The 7,500-nt window shown below is 45.8% G+C and overlaps 1 protein-coding gene across 7 annotated transcripts in view; it reads left to right on the top strand.

Moving 5' to 3' along the window:
- Positions 1–7,500, top strand: part of LOC125034568 — a 285,743-nt gene that overhangs the window by 191,846 nt on the left and 86,397 nt on the right. The gene's annotated exons all lie outside the window — the stretch shown is intronic.

Genomic DNA, 7,500 nt, shown 5'->3' with positions numbered 1-7,500 from the left:
CTCACTCACTCACTCACTCACTCTCTCACTCTCTCACTCTCTCACTCACTCACTTACTTACTTACTTACTTACTTACTTACTCACTCACTCACTCACTCACTCACTCACTCACTCACTCACTCACTCACTCACTCACTCACTCACTCACTCACTCACTCACTCACTCACTCACTCACTTACTCACTTACTCACTTACTCACTTACTCACTTACTCACTCACTTACTTACTTACTCACTTACTTACTCACTTACTCACTCATGTACATACATATATACATACATGTGTACATATGTATACACACATATGTATACGAACATGTATGTATATGTGTTTATCTATTTCTGTATCTATATGTATATGTATGCAATTATGTGCACACACACACACACACACACACACACACACACACACACACACACACACACACACACACACACACACACACACACACACACACACACACACACACACACACATATGTATACACAATATGAATATGTATACACACATATGTATATGAATATGTATGTATATGTGTTTATCTATATCTATATGTATATGTATGCAATTATACGCGCACACACACACACACACACACACACACACACACACACATACATGTATACATATATACCTACATACCTACATACATGCCTACATACCTACATACCTACCTACATACCTACATACCTACATACCTACCTACATACCTACATACCTACATACCTACATACATACCTACATACATACCTACATACATACCTACATACATACCTACATACATACCTACATACATACATACATACATACATACATACATACATACATACATACATACATACATACATACATACATACATACATACATACATACATACACACATACACACATACACACACATACACACACATACACATACATACACATACATACACATACATACACATACATACACATACATTCACACACATTCACACACAATCACACACATTCACACACATTCATACACACACACACACACACACACACACACACACACACACACACACACACACACACACACACACACCACACCCACACCCACACCCACACCCACACCCACACACACACACACACACACACACACACACACACACACACACACACACACACACACACACACACACACACACACACACACTCACACAACACTGCATGTTCTTGTGTGCGTGTGCCTGCGTGTGCTCCTGTGTGTGTGCATAGAGAGGGAAAGAGAAAGGAAAGCGAGAAGAGACAGATGAGCAGATAAGTGTGCGAGAGAGAAAACGTGCGACGCCATCCGGTATTCGTTAGTTTCGAAGTCTAGCGCCGTCAAGGTTGATCTGCTGTGTTGATATGACTTGTCTGTGATGGTCTCTGTGTTGGGCGAGCCATGTGGTACGAGCCAGGATTGCGGTTGCAGTCTTGCCATGCACTGCAATACGGTTTTAGGACGTATTATGCGTTTTATTGCGATAGGTGCATAGATCACTGCGTTGTAATTCAGCAGATGGCAGTAGGTTTTTGTCCTGATGTTGAAATTTAGTTGTTCATGTCGAAGTATAACGCACGCATACGTGTTGCTTGATACCAATATAGGAAATGAAATGGAGCTTCGCATGACATGTATTTTTTGTTTATATTTCTTTTTTGTTTTATTAATCTAGTTGGATAATCCCAAGGTTACAAAAATATCTTCATACACAGTTTATTTATTCCAGCACCAGTTTCCACATGATCTTCGACCAAGCTGGTTGGCCTTCTGTTTACCCGACTCTATTTACATATGATTTAATTCTCATTGATATTTTTTCATTGGTCAGTTATGGTTACCCGTTTTGAGATAAATGATAATCGTCATACGACAGAATTTGACGCCGTTTCGGGAAAACATGCCAGAGCCAGGCCTTCGTGTCGAAAAGGGGAATCGAAGGCGCGAGACAAGGAAATAATTACCGGTTACCTTGGAAACCGTTCTTTGTCAGGCGCCATCTTGGTGTTGCTTGTTGAATTGCTATGATATTGTTCAAAACGTGTACTGATTCTTGGTAGCTGTGTGGAATGAACTGGTCAAATTTTACGCCCTGCCTACGTGACAAATCGTTGGGACGGCGATGGAAGGAAGGCAGCGTGTGATTAGCACTTCCTTTAAGAATTTACCTTGATTATTTCGTATCATGCTCTGTATACGATTTAGTTTTGTAAAGCCATTTGTTATGATGTATATAATTTGTCGGACCAATCCCGAAAACTGCAGAGCGTTCGGGAAGTCTTGGTGAATGACGCATGCCATTTTGTAGTTTTCACCCATTAGAAACCACGAATAACATAGCTTTCCATCGCACTGATCGTCATGATATATTGCATATTATTACCTGCATTTTCTTCACGGTTCTTGCACGTGAATGCCTGTCATAATTAAGTAGAGAGAGAGAGAGAGAGAGAGAGAGAGAGAGAGAGAGAGAGAGATAGAGATAGAGATAGAGATAGAGATAGAGATAGAGATAGAGATAGAGAGAGATAGAGATAGAGATAGAGATAGAGATAGAGATAGAGATAGATATAGATATAGATATAGATATAGATATAGATATAGATATAGATATAGATATAGATATAGATATAGATATAGATATAGATATAGATATAGAGATAGAGATAGAGATAGAGATAGAGAGAGAGAGAGATATGAATGTTATTTTCCACATGCCTGGGAAGAGGTATAAGGCTGAGGTAATACGAGCGGGATAAGTACCCGGGTGTAAGGGAGCCATAGGCAAGTTTCCACTGGGGATTTTTACTTATGCCTCATGTGGTCCAAGGTCTTAAGAGAACAAGGGTTTTACGATGAAGGACGTAGGCTTCCCTGTTAGAAATTCAGGGTTTTGTTTTTTATTTCTCCCCTTTTATATCCTTACCGTAAGGGAAATATTGAATGAATTATGGAAATTCAGAGGATCTGCGTGGTAAAGCACGATGAAGGTGACAACAACTGGTCAAAACATGGCAACATGAATGACCGGATCGGAGAGCGTTTTGAACTGGCAGTCTTCGGACTTTCCGAAGTTGGAAATGCATTGTGTTTGTTACGTTATTTTGTGTTCATGTGTATTTTTTTCTTTTTTTGTGTGTGTGTGTATGTGTATGTGTATGTGTATATGTATATGTATATGTATATGTACGTGAATGTGTATGTGTATGTGTATGTGTATGTGTATGTGTATGTGTATGTGTATGTGTATGTGTATGTGTATGTGTATGTTTGTGTGTGTGTGTGTGTGTGTGTGTGTGTGTGTGTGTGTGTGTAAGAGTGTTGCGCGAGCGCATGTACGCGCTCTCGTGTGCGCGCACTCGCTTATTTGTTAAGACGTTCGGATGTGCAAATGCACTCGCATGTTTACAGTGTACGGAAGCAACCAGGGACGCGGGCTTGAAACGTTCGAGAGTCGGGCGGCGGGGAGAGCAGCCACAGTCGTGCGTGGTGTGCGGTGAGGTGCGGCGGCGGGTCGTGACGACGCACGTGGTGGTGTTGCGGTTGGATCTTGCCACATCTGTGTGCACTCCGTCCACGTGATCGCACTTGTTCCGTGTGCCGTTCTCTGACTCCATCCCGCTCAAGCCAGAGACGATTCTCGCTCAGACGCGGCGAAATGCGCGCGTCCCCTCCGCCCTACCGTAACTTACTTCTGTGGCGGCCCTTGCAACTGTGCACGAGCACCTGCAGGTAACAGGCACACGTGGCTGCCTGGAGAATCGTCTACGAACGCGAGTGAGTGGCATCCAACAGGGCGCAAAAAAGGACGGAGCAGGTGTCGGTGTAGCGGGTTGCGTTAATAAAGGGCAGACAAGGTGATCGGTGATATCCAGTCACTGCTTTAATATTTCCGACCTTGTGGAACTGTCTTGAAATCGCAAGCGATTCCCGCCGTCAAGTGAGATGGAAACGCCTTGCAATAGTTGCAATAGAACTAGAGTGCCGTAGACAGGCTGCACTTTGTGGCGGAGTGAAGGATAAGGGGAAGGACCGGAGGAGGGAGGGGTGGGGGTGGCCGTGAGGTTGATGTGTCGGCGGTCGGGGGAGGGAAAAAAGAGGTTTGCCATGAGCGGGAGGTTCATTGGAGAAGGAAACAGTTTTGAGGCAGAATCTCGTGCAGGAGAACGAAGTCATGGCGGGGATCCTGCACACGAAGCAGTACATTACGGCAGATGATTGATTAGTAGAGTGGACGGAGTATTTTTCGCGAGGCAGGTTGTTTGGCTCCTGAGCAAGTGGTTTAACATTATCAACGGATCAACCATGGGGCAGCAAAGAGCTCGAGGATGAACATGTAGCGTTGTATCGAGGGGAGAGAGGTTTTAGCGAAAGGAAGGTTGAAGGGCATGGGAAAGGAAGAGGACGGGAGAGATAAAATAAAGTTGAGAGGACGGAATAGGACCGGAAATATAAGAGTAAGCTGAGAGGAGGGAATAGGACGGGGCGAAGACAGAGACAGAGGCGGGGACGGGGACAGTGGCAGTGACAGTGACAGTGGACAGGGGACAGGGGACAGGGGACAGGGGACAGGGGACAGGGGACAGGGGACAGGGGACAGGGGACAGGGGACAGGGGACAGGGGACAGGGGACAGGGGACAGGGGACAGGGAATAGGGACTTGGGACTAGGGACTGGAACGGGAACGGGAACGGGAACGGGGATGGGGAAGGGAGACGGGCTCAGGGGCGGGGGCTGGGTCAGGGGCTGGGTCAGGGGCAGGGACAGGGACAGGGACACGGAATGGGGACGGGGATGGGGACGGGGACGGGAAAGATGGGAAGGGAAGGGGCATGTGGGGAGAGATGAAAGGATGAGGGAAGGAATAGTGCAGGGGAGGAGTGTGGAAGAGTGTGGGAGAGAGTGGGAGAGGGTGGGGGAAGGGAGGGGTGGGATGTAGGGGCGTATGGAGAGAGGGGGAAGGGGATCACTCTAACACAATAACATGAGCCGCTGGGAGTCGCCCTGTCACAGTTTTGTTGTTAGTTGCGGTGGCACCGTGTTCGCGTTTTGACTCTCGTGCGCTGCCGCTCTCTCATTTGGCAAAAGGAAGGCCTCTGACGCTGAGTGCTACTTGCTTATTCTCTTAGTGAACAGGGGTTGGTGTTGTAAGTGTGAGCTCGCGTGGCGGCAAGACCTGTTGCCTCCCCTGCGCACACAAAGACACACTTGCACAGAGCCAGCCGCATGTTGTAGGAACCTGAATTCAGTTCAACTCGCATACTTATTTGGGTGTTGTTTTTCTTTACACAACCTGCTGTGTTTGTGAGAATGTGAGCTTTTTATTTTCATTTGTTTTGGTCGTGCATAATACCCGCACTGAGGAACTGCGAGCGAATCCTGATGCAGAGCGAGTGTAATAATTATAACAAGCGCCTGCTTTCATAACAAAAAAGTCTCACAAACAAGAAGAAAGTTTGTTGCATAGAAACTCAGGCACTGTGTGTCTTAGAAATTTAAAGAGTGTGCACATGCAGAGTTGATTGACAGTTCGCTGCGGAAGAAAAGTGAGACGTAGTATCGGTTGCGCTTGGCAGTGTTAATGATAGGAGATGAGATACTTGGGAAAGAAGAGATTTTCCAGTGTCACGGAGGGATTTATAAGTAAACGTTGCCTTTTATTTTGTTCGTGATCAGTCTTTCATGCGTTTTTACTGTCGAGGAAGACCGGAAGTTGAGAGCATTTCCGGCCAGTGTTGGTTGCGCTCTCGCCGAACAGAACCTCCCGCCTTCTGATGTGCTTGCTTTCTCTCTCACTCTCTAGGTCACGGGTCAAGTCCTCACGGAGAGACTTGAGCACTGTGTGAGTTTTGTGTTTTCGAGGATGCTTGCACACTCTTGGTCATGCAAGGTGAAAGTTAGAGCAGGTTGTCCGGATGCCTGAGCGAGGGGGACCCGGGTGTCAACTCGAAATTGCCGGCTCTCACCTGGCACGGCCGTCCACCCGTCCAGGATACTTTGCTGGTGCAGGTCACGCCCACTTATGAAGGCCACGCCCACTTGTGACGTCAGAACGACAGCGGGCATGAACGCAAACCAGTTATGGTCACGGGTCCTTGATGGAACGTTTTGGCTGCATCCAGTGAAAGGAGGAGTAGTGGAAACGTAAATGCAGAAGTGCTGGAAAATATCGTTGTGTTCAAAAACGAAAACCCTTGAAACTGTTATGACCGTTACTTGGAAGACACGACTTTTCTTGGGAACAATTACAGCAAGGTTTTCTACCGTGTGATTAAGCCACGCCTATTATTATAGCACTGCCGACACCCCGCCCACCGTTTAGAACAAACACGGGTCCCAGTTTTAATTGTTAGCATTAGAACAATTGGACACAAACGACAGTATTAACAGTAACAACATCATTGCGAAGTGAGCTGCATCGGCCCCAATGGCTACGCTTGTGCAGGTAAGTCTTCCAACTACCGGGGTTTTTATTTCACTTTTTTTAAGAGGTTGGTGGATGGGGTTATTTCTCCGAATGGGTGCTGTGAGAGAGAGGGAGTCAGCCTTCTCGCAAGTGTCCTTCATTCTTTTGTATAGTCATTTTACAGTGGTTAATGCGGCAGGACTGTGTTTTTTTTTTCATGCATAATTTCAGTTAATAAAGGGGCTAATTAGTGTGATTAGATATAACTCTAGTCACCGAGTGTTCACAAGGTAATTGGCGCTCGCTTCGGCTCGAGACATTAATGGCTGGTCATGTCTGGACGATAACGCAGTTCAAACATCGCAGTTGCCGTCGTTGTGGGTGGCTCGAGATGGATCATTTTAATTTTTAGTTTTTAGATTAATTCCGAACTCTTTTGCTTTGCTTACTTCCAAACAGAAGGGCGAAAAATCCCGAAGGTCACTCCTTATCTTTCAAGTGTGTTTGTGTGTGTGTGTGTGTGTGTGTGTGTGTGTGTGTGAGTGAGTGAGTGAGTGAGTGAGTGAGTGAGTGAGTGAGTGAGTGAGTGAGTGAGTGAGTGAGTGAGTGAGTGAGTGAGTGAGTGAGTGAGTGAGTGAGTGAGTGAGTGAGTGAGTGAGTGTGTGTGTGTGTGTGTGTGTGAGTGAGTGTGTGAGCGTGGGTATGAGAGAAATGTGTATGGGTGAGAAGATAACCTCGTATGCATGTGCTGGGTGCCTTCAGTATGTATCCGCGTCCATGTGTCCTCATGATCCTTACCAATAAGGGATGCGCATCCTATTGCCAGGAGTGAGGAGGAAATCTGGCACTCATACACGAATCTTTGCGTGTGTTTTTATTCATAAAACCAATATTTAAACACTAGCATGCAAAATAATGGCTCCTGTAGAAACAAGAGAAAGGAAAATAAAGTCAGTGTTGATACGATGAATTGATAGGAATTAGAACTGCATAATGACGATGACAAATCACTCATTGATGGTCAGGACAAAGGGGCGGAGTCGCGTTTGCAGGATGTGAGTTGATACGCTTTTTTATTTCT

This window comes from Penaeus chinensis, chromosome 18, assembly GCF_019202785.1.
Source record: "Penaeus chinensis breed Huanghai No. 1 chromosome 18, ASM1920278v2, whole genome shotgun sequence".
In the NCBI taxonomy this organism is placed as follows: domain Eukaryota; kingdom Metazoa; phylum Arthropoda; class Malacostraca; order Decapoda; family Penaeidae; genus Penaeus; species Penaeus chinensis.
The sequence above is the reverse complement of the archived record's forward strand: the minus strand, read 5'-3'. Positions and strand labels throughout refer to the sequence as shown.